Genomic DNA, 12,919 nt, shown 5'->3' with positions numbered 1-12,919 from the left:
ACCCCGTAGCTGCAAACCAGGGAGCTGACAATGATTGTGAAGGGTTTGTGGATCCACAAAGTGTTTCCAAATCCTCCCACCCACCGCCTGTCGCTGACTTCGCTTCTCCAGGACAAACAAGCGCCGAAATCCATGTCCAGCAGCCACACTGCGCATGCTCCGCATCACAATGCCCTGGGTGTGATTGACGGCAGCTGCAGACCAATAGGAAGAGGGGGCAGCATTGGAGGACCTAGCGGGAGTGGCTGATCCTCCAACCAATTTGAGTGAATGAGGGGCGGGGCTGATCCCGATCTACCTCATTGACTGAGACTCTCGACAACGCGACAACGCAGAATCGCCGAGCAGAAACTTATAGCCAAGTTCCGCACACATGAGTGCGGCCTCAACCGGGACCTGGGATTCATGTCGCATTACATTCATCCCCCACCATCTGGCCTGCGAAATCCTACCAACTGTCCTGGCTTGGTACAATTCACACCTCTTTAACCTGGGGTTACCCCATCTCTGGATCTGTAAAGATTTAATCACCTGCTAATGCTCGCATTCCAAGCATTGTGTGGCATCTTTGAATTTGTCTATATATGTGTTTCTGGAACAGACCTCTTCATTCACCTGAGGAAGGAGCAGCGCTCCGAAAGCTAGTGACATCGAAACAAACCTGTTGGACTTTAACCTGGTGTTGTAAGACTTCGTGCTGAGTCTCTGCATCATTTTGAGTTCTTTCCATTGGCCACGTAGGAGCGGGTTCCAAAACCTCATTTCCTGTCTGAGTGGTGTTAACCAATGGGAAGATTTGGTGGACCGGATGGACACTGGTCCTCCAGCCAATCAGACTGCAAACTTTGTGAATGTAGATTGAGCTTCCCACAGATTAAAACTTCTTCCTGTGTCAAACCTCTAACACTTTCTTTCTACTTCTTTTCACTTCAATGGACTTTTTAAGATTCCATTGACTGTTCTACAGAACTGTTACAACAAGCAACAACAAACATTAACTCTGTTTCTCTCGCCACAGATGTGGCACAGTGGTTAGCACTGCTGCATCATAGCGCCAGCGACCTATAAGACCATAAGACATAGGAGGAGAATTAGGCCACTTGGCCCATCGAATCTGCTCCGCCATTCAATCATGGCTCATATTTCCTCATCCCCATTCTCCTGTCTTCTCCCCATAACCCCTGATCCCCTGACCTGGGTTCAATTCCAGCCTTAGGTGACTGTGTGGAGTTTGCACAGTCTGTGTGTTCCCACAGTCTGTGTGTTCCCTCTGGGTGCTCCAGTTTTCTCCACCGTCCAAAGATGTGCAGGTTAAGTGGATTGGCTATGCTAAATTGCCCCTCAGTATCCAAAAAAAGGTTAGTTGGGTTACGGGGACAGGGTGGAGGCATAGACTGAAGTAGGGTGCTCTTTCCAAGGGTCGGTGCAGGCTCGATGGCCCAAATGGCCTCCTTCTGCACTGTAAATTCTATGATTCTGTCGGATTTTCTCTCTCAGTTTGATCTGATGGGTTTGTCTGGTGCTATTTCCCTCGTACTGTCCATGTGTTTGGGTATTTTAGGGAGCAGGTAGAACTTCCTTAGTTCTACCTGTTGTTTTTGGTTAATGTGTCTGGAGTCTTTGAGTTCTTCCAGTCCGTCTCCAATTCTTCTTCCTGTCTCGGGTGTATGGGTCTAGGTAGCTGTGTGTTGTGATTTGTGTTGTTTAGTTGTCTGTCTGTCTCCAGAAGGTATTGTTGTCTCTCGATAATGACAGTGCTGCCACCCTTGTCTTCTGGTCGTATGAACATATTTCATTACTGTGACAGGGCAGAGACCTGTTTGAAAGATTCAAACATGGGAGTTCTGGGAAAGATGGGCAAGGATTTGGGAGGTGACAACATGTTCAAAGAGTTTGGAGAGGCGAGGGAGGCTGAAGATGGGGCAGTAATTTGTAAGGATGGCAGGGTCAAGGGTTTGTTTTATTGAGGAGGGGGTGATGATGGCAGATTTGAAGGACAGAGGGACAGTACCTGAAGAGAGAGAAATGTTGACAATATCCATGGACACAGGGAAGTTGGCTGATCAGTAGCTCAGTGGGAATAGGGTCGATGGAGCAGGAGCTGGGTCTCATGGACAAGATGAGCTCTGAGAGGGCATGAGGAGAGATGGGAGAGAAACTAGAGAAAGATGTGGGTTCAGTGCTCGGGAAAGGATGAAATTTAGAGACAGTTTGGTCCGGTGGGCTCGTGGAAGGGAGGGAAGCAGCAGAGGCAGCTGATCGGATTTACTCAATCTCAGTCACAAAGAAGCTCCACAAGCTCCTCACACATCTTGTTGGAGCTGAGGATGGAAGAGACAGGGGAGAGCGAGAGTACTTCAAAAGGAACTAACTTGAGTCAGAGTAATTAAAAAGTTTCAGCACACTGCATATCTAACACAAATCTAATTTATTTGACTTTTACGCAGAATATTAGCTCCTGTAAATGGGCTGGAGTTTGTCATAAAGAGAAAGACACCCAAATGAACATGGTTCAGTCCTGAATGTGAGTAACAGCAAAATCCAATCACTGTGGTTACTTGTGGCCTCGTTGGTGTGTCAGCAGGTGGTATGAAGTGGTGAATCCCTTTCCACACTGAGAGCAGGTAAACGGTCTTTCCCCAGTGTGAATTCGCTGATGGTTCTGAAGGGCAGATAACTGAGTGAATCCCTTCCTACACTTTAAACAGGCGAATGGCCTCTCCCCAGTGTGAATTCGCTGATGTACAGTGAGCTGGGATGAGTGTCTGAACCCCGTCCCACAGTTAGAGCACCTAAACGGTCTCTCGTCAGTGTGAACACGTTGATGGCACATCAGTTCCCCAGAACTTTTATAACACTTCTCGCAGTCTGGACACTGAAATGGTCTCTCATCAGTGTGAACTTGTTGGTGTCTCAGCAGGTTGGCTGAAATTGTAAATCCCTTCCCACACACTGAGCAGGTAAATGGTCTCTCCCTGGAGTGAACTCGTTGATGTGTGGACAGAGCAGATGACTGAGTGAATCCCTTCCCACACTCTGAGCAGGTGAATGGTTTCTCCCCAGTGTGAAGTCGCTGGTGTCTCAGCAGGTTCGATGAATGAGCAAATCCCTTCCCACACTTGGAGCAGGTGAATGGTCTATCCCCAGTGTGACTGCGCCGATGAGTTTCCAGCTTGGATGGGGAAGTGAATCCTTTCCCACAGTCCCCACATTTCCACGGTTTCTCCTCAGTGTGACTACATTTGTGGCTTGTGAGGCCTGATGATCGACTGAATCCTCGTCCACACACACAACACGTGTATGGTTTCACCCCACTGTGAATGATGCTTTTTCCTTCCATGTTCAAAATCTGCTTATATTCAGGATATGATAAATAGAGGACTCGGTCAGATCCTGATGTGATGCTTGGTTTGAGTTTCCGGACTTGGAAGCCTCACCTTCGAACACCCGGTGAAACTGATTGGAAACAGAAAATAGGGAGTGAGAGAGAACCCACAAAAACACAAAAGCAGGTTGTGAAAATGAGCTGAATGAATCTGGTCACTTGTGGGGCCAGCACTGGAAACAAATGACCAGGAAAACTGCTGGGTTGTCATCAAAACCCAACTGGCCTCTTTGGGAGGAGAGAGAAAGAGCTGAAGAGGGATTTTGTATATCGACAAGACATATTAAGAGAGTAGTTGGCAAAACAAATTCGATCTTGAGCTTCATAAACAGTAATATTGATAAAGAAACTATGCTTCTGGTGGCACAGTGATTAGCACTGCTGCCTCACAGCGCCAGGGGCCCGGGTTCAATTCCGGCCATGGTGACTGTCTGTGTAGAGTATGCACTGTCTCCCCGTGTCTGCGTGGGTTTCCACCCGGTGCTCGGTTTCCTCCAACAATCCAAAGAAGAACAAGTTACTTGGATTGGCCTTGATAAATTGCCCCTTAATGTCCAGGGATGTGTAGGTTAGGTGGGGCTATGGGGTCACAGGGACAGGGTAGGGGTGTGGGCCTAGGCAGGGTGTCCTTTCAGAGAATCAGTGCAGACTCGATGGGCCGAATGGCCTCCTTCTGCTCTGTAGGATCAGCCACACATTGGGTGGATCTACGGGTTAGTATGGAGAGAGGGCAGCGTCCGTTATGGAGGTTGGATGTGGGACTATTCGCAGATGAGGAGGTCTGTGGGCGGGTGAGCAAGTCCATCCAGAACAATCTGGAAATAAATGATACAGGGGAAGTCTCGGCAGCAGCGGTGTGGGAAGCTCTGAAGACAGCGGTTAGAGGGGAATTAATTTTGATACGGGCCCGTAGAGAAAAGGTGGAAGGATCAGGGAGGGATAGGTTGGTTAGGGAGATACTCCAGGTGGATAGGAGATATGCGGAAGCCCCGGACGGGGGGTTATTGAAGGAGCGGCAGAGGTTACAGATGAGGTTTGGGCTGTTATCTACAGGGAAAGCAGTGGAGCAACTGAGGAAGGCAAGGGGAGCGGTGTATGAGTTTGGGGAAAAGGCCAACAGAATGTTAGCGCACCAGCTGAGGAAAAGGGAGGCAGCCAGGCAGATAGGGAGAGTAAAGAACAGAGGTGGGAATGCGGCCCTGGACCCAGTGGGGGTGAATGAGGTGTTTAAGGACATTTATAGCAAGTTATACGATTCGGAACCCCCGGCTGGGGTGGAGGGGATGAGGCAGTTCTTGGGCCAGTTGAGGTTCCCGAGGGTGGAGGAAGAACTGGTGGAAGGGCTGGGAGCCCCAATTGAAATTGAGGAAATAATGGAGGGGCTGGAGGTCATGCAGTTGGGCAAGGCCCCGGAGCCGGACGGCTACCCGGTGGAATTCTACAAGAAGTTCTCGGAGATATTGGGCCCACTGCTGGTGAGGGCATTTAATGAGGCAAGGGTCCTTCCTCCAACAATGTCGCAGGCCTCGATCTCATTGATTCTGAAACGGGAGAAGGACCCTGAGCAATGCGGGTCATACAGACCAATCACCCTATTGAATTGGATGCCAAACTGCTGGCTAAGATATTGGCCACAAGGATAGAGGACTGTGTCCCGGGGGTGGTAGGGGAAGACCAGACGGGATTTGGAAAGGGCTAGGAACTCACGGCTAATGTTAGAAGGCTCTTAAACGTTATCATGATGCCCTCAGAGGGAGAAGGCCTTTTGTCGGGTGGAGTGGAATTATTTGTGGGAGGAGTTCGGAAGGCTCGGGTTTGGTCAGGGCTTCACTGATTGGGTACGGTTGCTGTATCAGGCACCAGTAGCAAGTGGGCTTACGAATCGGCTGATGTCGGGCTATTGTGACGGTTACAGAAAGCGGTGAAATGATGAAAGCGGCCACAGGCTCAGGCTGACTCGATGATTGTCCAATAATAAGTGAGAGTCTCAGTGGGACAATCAGACAATAATAGTGGAGATGGGGCCCAGAGGATAAACAGCAAAGGATTCACTCACTTTGAGAGGAACAAACATAGTGTCTGTTCCAATAAGTCAGGCTGCAGTGTGTGAGTGAACACATCATTGGATCCAGTGTAGAATCACAGATTCCCTACAGTGCTGAAGGAGGCCATTTGGCGCATCGAGTCTGCACTGACCCTCTGAAAGAGCATCCTACTGTGACCAATCCCCCACCCTAACCCTGTAACCCCACCCAGTGACAATTTAGCACAGCCAATCCACCTAACCTGCACATCTTTGGACTGTGGGAGGAAATCTACGCAGCCACGGGAAGAATGTGCAAACTCCACACAGACAGTGACCCAAGGTCAGAATCAAACCCAGGTACCTGGTGCTTGAGGCAACAGTGCTAACTACCGAGCCACCCCCGTAACTCTGTCATGATTAGACAATACCCTGCCTGTTATTCCAAATCTGATGTGTGTTACTCTGTTACTATTATTATTAGACAACAACCTATCTGATATTCCAATTTTGGTGTGTGTTACTCTGTTACTATTATTTATTAGACAACAACCTATCTGATATTCCAATTTTGGTGTGTGTTACTCTGTTACTATTATTTATTAGACAACAACCTATCTGATATTCCAATTTTGGTGTGTGTTACTCTGTTACTGTTATCATCAGACAATAATAGGAGGGCAAGATGCAAGGTAGCAATGATATTTTGAAGTTTATGTGTTACAATGAGTGTCACTGGGAGGTGTGTGATAAAATAGGAATGGAAACATCATGACAAAGGGTGGCACGGTGGCAGTGCTTAGTACTGCTGCCTCACGGTGCTGAGGACCCAAGTTCAATCCTGGCCCTGGGTCACTGCCGTGTGGAGTTTGCACATTCTCCCCCTGTCTCCGTGGGTCTCACCCCCACAACCCAAAGATGTGCAGGCCAGGTGGATTGGCCACTCTTTTGAGATCCACCAACAAAATAGAACAAAGGAAACAAACTTAGGGACAAAGCAAAAAGGGCCGCTCCCGTTAGGGGCACTGCCCGAACGTAACAAAGACCAGCAGAAACTTAAAAACGTCAAATGAGAGTGCATTGAAAGGGGTCAATAAAGCACCCCAAACCCTGCGGTGCCCACCGGGCATGGCAGGCTTTGATGGTGCCCATGGACACCGCATGCTCCCTTTCTAGGGCACCCAGCTGCGAATGTAGCCGCGGAAAAGGAGTAAATAGTCTGACCGGATGACCCCCTCGGTCGCCAGCTGCCTGGAACTACAAATGACGCGCTTCGCCAGGCCCAGAGCAGGTTCACAAGGAGGTAAGTGGCGCTGGTTCACGAGGTCTTCGGCCCAAGTAGGACTCAGCAAAAACACAGTCCGTGCTGCAACCCTGGAACGACCACCCAATAGAATCCACCTCCTCCCTGCTGGTGTGTGGGGTCTTCAGTCCAGGAGGGGGCTCAGCAAACACACTGCCCACTCGATCCCTCTGCCCTGGAACAAGCACACTGGTTAGAATAAGGAGGATTTTGTCCTTGCTGAAGGCAGATGTTATCAGTTGGGAAGACTGGGCCGGGCACTCAACCCGGGAGAGGCCCAGCAAACAAGCAGTCCAAAGGGCTTTACTCCCATCTTGTTTTTGAAGTTACCTCCTTGTTGTTGTCCTTCTCTCCTCGCTCCGTCCTTCTCTCCCCTCTCCTTCCTCCAGGCAGCAACCAGCACTGGACACAGGCAGAAAACTGAGCAACAGCAGCAGCAATAGAGAGAGAGAGGGAGAGAGAGGGAGAGGGAGTGGGAGAGGGAGACAGCAGCAACAGCCACTCTCCACCACGGCAACAACCTCATAACACCAAAGTCTGCACTGGGAGTGCCAGCTTCAGATTGGCCATGCTAAATTGCCCCTTAATTGGAAACAAATAATTGGGTACCCTAAATTTATCATAAAAAATAATAATAATAATACTCACCTCTGTCACAATTTTGGTGTTTTCAAGTTCACAATCTCCTGCTGCAACCTTTGGCTGGAAAGATATCAGAAGCTTTGGAAGCAGCTGTAAAAGGAAATTACAATGGTCAGAAATGTTAGTCGAGGTTAGAAATTAAGATCAGACAAACATTTATCTTGGTTTGAATTTGCTGGGTGTAAATCCTCTCCTAACCCCCGGTAAAAGGACTTTCCAAAATCCATCACTCTTCGAGTCCAGGATAGAAGTTCCAAACATTCTCTCCCCTAGTTGCCAGTCCCAGGATTATTTTTTTTTTTTAAATTCAGAGTACCCAATTCATTTTTTCCAATTAAGGGACAGTTTAGCATGGTCAATCCACCTACCCTGCACATCTTTGGGTTGTGGGGGTGAAACCCATGCAAACACGGGGAGAATGTGCAAACTCCACACGGGCAGTGACTCAGAGCCAGGATCGAACCTGGGACCTCGGTGCCGTGAGACAGCTGTGCTCATGTCCCAGGATTATTTAATGAGGGTTTTACTTGATTTGGAGGCAGTTCAGTGAAGTTTCACTAGTCTGATTCCTGGGATGGGAGAGTTTGTTTTATGGAGCAAGATTGAGCCTGTTTGGTCTGTACCCGATGGAGTTTAGAAGAATGAGAGGTGATCTTATTGAAACATCTAAGATTCTGAGGGGTTTTGATGAAAGAATATTTTCCCAAATGGGGATTCAAGAACTAAGGGGGACAGTTTAAAGATAAGAATTCTCCAATTTGATACTGAGATAAGGAAAAATGTCTTCCCTCAGAGGGTCATCAGTCTGTGGATAAAAGCAAATTACTGCGGATGCTGGAATCTGAAACAAAAACAGAAAATACTGGACAATCTCAGCAGGTCTGACAGCATCTGTGGAGAGAAAAGGGAGCTAACGTTTTGAGTCTGGATGACTCTTTGTCAAAGCTGAGTTTGTGGAATTCTCTTTCACAGAGAGCAGTGGCGCTGGGTCACTGAATATACTCAAACCTGAGTTTGTCTTTTTTTTATCTACTGGGGAGTCAAGTTTTGGGGGCAGACAGGAAAATGTAATTAATGGCACATTCGGATCAGCGTTTATTGAATGGCAGAGCAGTGTCAATAGGCCGAATGGCCTACTCCTGCTGCTAATTCTGATGTTCTTCTGTTCTTCCGATTGCCACACATGCCAGTAGCACCTCCCCGCGCTCGGGGGGGGTGGCGGGGGGGGGGGGGGCTGTCAATCATCGAGACAATGATTTTCTCTTCTGGTCACCGGGATCCTGAAGCACCATCTCTGTTACGTCATCAAGATGGCCCCTCAGCCGCGCCGCTAAACAAAGATGGCGGCCGTGGAACTGGGCCTGATACCGGATAAAAACTCTGCAGCTGCAAACGCGGGATTTGCAGGGTCTTTTTCCGGGCTTGTGACAAGCAGAGGGTGTTTATGAAGCCTTCACTCCCTCCCCACCCCGACTCCCGGCTCCATGCCTCACCGCCCGAAACAGCCGCTCCCGCACTCGCAGACCTCCTAGCAAAGTGACACTGCGCATGCTCCAGACATAACCCAACATTGCATCTGCGCACTGGGCTCCGTGGAATGAATAGGGCACATTCACAGACGCGGGGAATGTTGGGTAATAGCCGCACCATTGAAACAGTTAATACAAAATAACTTGGTCACCAATTGCGAAAATAATCAAACAATTTATTGTCAATGGGTATTCTGCTATTCTCCATTTCTCAAATTGATCAAATGCTGCTCTCCTGTGGAATAATGCAGAACTTCAAGGTGTTTTTTTCCCCAATGGGTCCTTCCTCTCTCCTCCCCAGAAGATGCAAACTCTTGCTGGGTTCACTTCCAGAATCAGTAATTCCTGCATCTTCCCTCTTGCTCGTCATACTGAATGTTCAGTGTTTTCTAGAATGATCCAGCACAGATGGAAGTCACTCGGAACAAAGTGTGAGGTTGTCCATTTTGGAAGGACAAATATAAATGCGGAATACAGGGTTGATGGTAGGATTCTTGGCAATGTGGAGGAGCAGAGAGATCTTGGGGTCTATGTTCATACATCTTTGAAAGTTGCCACTCAAGTGGATATAGCTGTGAAGAAGGCCTATGGTGTGCTAGCGCTCATTAACAGGGGGATTGAATTTAAGAGCCGTGAAGTGATGATGCAGCTGCACAAAACCTTGGTACAGCAACATTTGGAGCAGTGTACAGTTCTGGTCGCCTCATTTTAGGAAGGATGTGGAAGCTTTGGAAAAGGTGCAAAGGAGACTTACCAGGATGTTGCCTGGAATGGAGAGTAGGTCTTACGAGGAAAGGTTGAGGGTGCTAGGTCTTTTCTCATTGGAACGGAGAAGGATGAGGGGTGACTTGATAAGGGTTTATAAGATGATCAGGCGAATAGATAGAGTAGACAGTCAGAGAATTTTCCCCCGGGTGGAACAAACCATTACAAGGGGACATAAATTTAAGGTGAATGGTGGAAGATATAGGGGGGATGTCAGAGGTAGGTTCTTTACCCAGAGAGTAGTGGGGGCATGGAATGCACTGTCTGTGGAAGTAGTTGAGTCGGCAAAATTAGGGACCTTCAAGCAGTTATTGGATAGGTACATGGATTACGGTAGAATGAAATTGTGTAGATTAATTTATTCTTAAGGGCTGCGCGGTAGCATTGTGGATAGGACAATTGCTTCACAGCTCCAGGATCCCAGGTTCGATTCCGGCTTGGGTCACTTTCTGTGCGGAGTCTGCACATTCTCCCCGTGTGTGCGTGGGTTTCCTCCGGGTGCTCCGGTTTCCGCCCAGTCCAAAGATGTGCATGTTGGATGGATTGGCCATGATAAATTGCCCTTAGTGTCCAAAATTGACCTTAGTGTTGGGTGGAGTTACTGGGTTATGGGGATAGGGTGTAAGTGTTGTCCTTGGGTAGGGTGCTCTTTCCAAGAGCCGGTGCAGACTCGATGGGCCGAATGGCCTCCTTCTGCACTGTAAATTCTATGATAATCTATGATTAATCTAGGACAAAGGTTTGGCACAACATCGTGGGCCGAAGGGCCTGTTCTGTGCTGTATTTTTCTATGTTCTATCATATCTGTACTGTCTTTGTGCAAGGGCTACCACACTTCCTGGTTAAATTCCATTTGCAACAGTTCTGACCCCATATGACCAGCCCATCTGTATCATCCCGTGATTTAAGGCTTTTATCCTCGCTAGTTGCTGCACCAACAATTTTCCATCTGCAAACTTATTGATCATACCTCCTACCTTCACGTATTTCAAATCCTTGATTTTATATATAATTACTATTGGTGGCTGAGGATGCACCAGGATATCCATCAGCACCTAAACCCGCGATTCCTTCCTGCGAGACATTCGAGAGCTTCGATAACTCTGGAGAAACAATGCTGAAAAAGTTGATGTTCTGGTCAAGGCTAATAACTGGGTGCTGCCTTGCCTGTCTCTGAATTTACTCCACTCCTGTTCATTATCCACTTATGTAATAAGCACTGATTGTAATGACTGGAAAGAGGTTGCTGCCAATCGGTCACTATCGTGACAATGTGCGCATCAAACAGCATCATTAGGGCAGAATGGCAGCACAGTGGTTAGCACTGTTGCTTCACAGCACCACGGTCCCGGGTTCGATTCCCGCTTGGGTCACTGCCTGTGCAGTCTGTACGTTCTCCCCGAAAGACGTGCTTGTTAGGTGAATTGAACATTCACCTGAACAGGCGCCGGAGTGTGGCGATTAGGGGATTTTCACAGTAACTTCATTGCAGTGTTAATGTATGCCTAATTATGACAATAAAGATTCTTATTATTATTTTATTGATTTTCTTGTAAAATATTGACCTGTTATATTTTCTTTGATAATTTACTTTCGTAATGGAGGTGTCACTGTGAAGAATGTGTCAGTTAGTAAGGATTGATCAGCATTTTCTAATTGGAGATGTTAATCAGAGGAATTGCAGAGTTTTTTACAAAAACAATTTAGGACTGAAGTAAAATTCATAATTTTATTGTTCACCAGTTTCTTTGGGAGTTCTTAAATCGAAGGATAATATCACAGATGATGGCTTTTAAAAAGGGACCCTACCAACACAAAAACCAACATATATCTTGAAGATTAAACTCCAGCCAGTTAATGTTAGGAGGAAAGTAAATAATAATAATCTTTATTGTCACATAGAGGCTTACATTAACACTGCAATGAAGTTACTGTGAAATGCCCCTCATCACCACATTTTGGCGCCTGTTCGGGTACACTGAGGGAGAATTCATAATGTCCAAATTGCCTAACAGCACGTCTTTCGGGACTTGTGGGAGGAAACCGGAGCACCCGGAGGAAACCCACAGAGACACAGGGAGAACGTGCAGACTCCGCACAGACAGTGACCTAAGCCGTGAATCGAACCTGGGACCCTGCCGCTGTGAAGCATTAGGGAGCATTAAGGTTCAGGCAGGATAATACCTCTAGGAACGATATAGAAATATCAGAAATATTAAATCATTACTTTGCATCATTGTTTCCCAGGAAGATAGAACAGGTCAACAGGACATTGAATGATGAGGTGATTATTGATTACACTAATCAAACTCAAAGGGGATAAAACCCCTGATCCAAATGGATTACATCCACGTATTTTAAAAGATTCGCAGGGAGAGACATTACTGCGCATATTTAATAATTCATTAAAAAGGATCAGTTCTAAAAGACTGGCAGCTCAGTAATGTAATTCCTATATTTAAAATGGTGGACAGAACATGCCCAGGAAATTATGAAACAATTAGCTTCACATTGGTAAATAATCAAATCCTGAGTAAAGGAGGGAATTTTTTAAATCTGGAAAAGATAAACATAACAATGAATAGTCAAATGGATTTCAAATGGGAAAATCTTGTCTGACCAAAGTTATATGACTTGCTGCTTGTGCGAGTGCTGCTTATCATTAGGTGTAAGCAACCTTCCTCTCCAATGTGGTTCCTGAGAATTCTATTGAGTGATTTGAATGGTACGATTAGAGTCAGAGAGTGAAAGAGGCGCTTTAACCCATCGTGTCTCCACCAGCTATCAAGCACCTATTTACTCTAATCCCATTTTCCAGCGCTCAGTCCGTAGCCTTCCATGCAATGGCATTTCAAATGCTCACCTAAATACTTCTTAAATGTTGTGAAGGTTCCCGTCTCTACCACACTTTCAGGCAGTGAGTTCCAGATTCCCACCACCCTTTGGGTGAAAACGTTTTTCTTCGCATCTCTTATAAACCTCCTGCCATTACCTGAAATCTATGCCCGTGAGACTGCAGTGCTGCCCTCCATATTACTTTTTAATCACCCTATCTATCTAGCCTCCTGTCTTCAGGGACCGATGGATATGCCCACCAAGGTCCCTCTGATCCTCTAGGGTCCTACCATTAATTGTTTATTCTCTTGCCTTGTTTGCAAATTCTTTACCCAGCGTGAAACCGCAGGCTGACGGTGCGCTGTGTCCAACCTGATATTCCACAGGCCCACTTTCCTGGAACAACATGAATAATCTGTTTAAAGCCACAAACAGAA

The 12,919-nt window shown here is 47.1% G+C and overlaps 2 protein-coding genes across 8 annotated transcripts in view; one reads left to right on the top strand and one right to left on the bottom strand.

Moving 5' to 3' along the window:
• LOC140418206 (uncharacterized) overlaps positions 1-12,919 on the bottom strand; it is a 387,895-nt gene that overhangs the window by 2,295 nt on the left and 372,681 nt on the right. Inside the window, exons 1-4 of one of the 7 annotated variants that reach the window (XR_011944822.1) lie at positions 8,847-8,884; positions 7,360-7,443; positions 6,633-6,886; positions 2,412-3,456 (exon numbers count right to left, since the gene is read on the bottom strand). The gene's annotated coding sequence lies outside the window, so the exon portion shown is untranslated. Of the gene's footprint in view, positions 1-531; positions 1,187-2,411; positions 3,457-5,639; positions 6,887-7,359; positions 7,444-8,846; positions 8,885-12,919 lie in introns of those variants that run through there. The other 6 variants (XR_011944823.1, XR_011944829.1, XR_011944824.1 and 3 more) reach the window with 6 other exon arrangements.
• Positions 1-12,919, top strand: part of LOC140418211 (uncharacterized) — a 280,919-nt gene that overhangs the window by 215,274 nt on the left and 52,726 nt on the right. The window lies entirely within an intron of this gene.

Source organism: Scyliorhinus torazame, chromosome 5 (assembly GCF_047496885.1).
Source record: "Scyliorhinus torazame isolate Kashiwa2021f chromosome 5, sScyTor2.1, whole genome shotgun sequence".
NCBI lineage: Eukaryota > Metazoa > Chordata > Chondrichthyes > Carcharhiniformes > Scyliorhinidae > Scyliorhinus > Scyliorhinus torazame.
Note: the sequence above shows the minus strand (reverse complement) of the source record. Positions and strands in the feature narration are given on the sequence as shown.